The sequence below is a fragment of the Arachis ipaensis genome, chromosome B01, assembly GCF_000816755.2.
Source record: "Arachis ipaensis cultivar K30076 chromosome B01, Araip1.1, whole genome shotgun sequence".
NCBI lineage: Eukaryota > Viridiplantae > Streptophyta > Magnoliopsida > Fabales > Fabaceae > Arachis > Arachis ipaensis.
The window spans coordinates 135,196,826-135,197,894 of NC_029785.2; positions in this window are offsets into that span (position 1 = coordinate 135,196,826).

Consider the following 1,069-nt stretch of genomic DNA (forward strand, 5'->3'; position numbering starts at 1 on the left):
TATTAAATATATATAGAATATTGTGTTATTTAATTGAAAAACAAATATAAGATCCATTTAATAGAAAAGTGAAATATATACATAAATAATAGATAGTGTTTGGAAGAGAGACAACAGAATCTAAAAAATAGAAACTGAGAGATAGAGATTGAAACAAATTTTAGTATTGTGTTTAGTATAAAATGAGAGATAGAGACTAAAATAAGCTAAGAATGAAGCTCTAATTTAATTTGTACAAAAGGTAAAGTTAGAATTAATTAATTGAAATTAGGATACTTTAGGTATAAAATGTTAGTTTCCGTTCCAAAAAATTTCAGTTTCCTGTGTCTCCACTTTTTGGAGGTACTAAAATTTTAATACCAGTCTTTAGGCCAACAAACATAATACTGAATCTCAGTCTCCTAATCTCCGTCCCAATAATAACTCAAAACAAATGCTACTTAAAATTATTAACATATATAAACAAGATATAGAACAACATTTATTTACCAAAATGATTAATTACATTATTTCATCTGAGTTAATACAACATCTCTTGACTTAACCTTATTAATCGTTTGCACATATAAGCGATTAGTTTAACTTAATTAACCAACTTGACAAATGACAAGACCCAATCACGAGTTGGCACATTGTATAACACCTTCATTGCATTGCTTAGCTTGTTGAAATGTCAAACAATAATTCGTGTCTTGTCTAACATAGGGGGATTATTATATTATTTTTTCACCTTTAAAAGAGAATGTTCTATGAAGCTGGTCAGAGTTGGATAATCGGTCCTTTTTTTTTCAATTAACATTTCTCTTGTCGTTTTCAGAGACATTAGTAGCTCTATGCTTGTCCTATAACTAATATTCAATTTGAGATTTAAATTTATATATGAATTTTAGTTTAATTTTTGGAGTTTAAATTATTTTTATTTAGTTTTTAAATTTTACAAAGGTGACTTATATTATTTTTTGGGACAATTTTATACATAAATATTTTCAGAATGCTGACATAAATAATCAGATATCACGCTGAAACTAAACTTATAAAATAAAGTTGTTTTAATTTTGATAGTCAAATA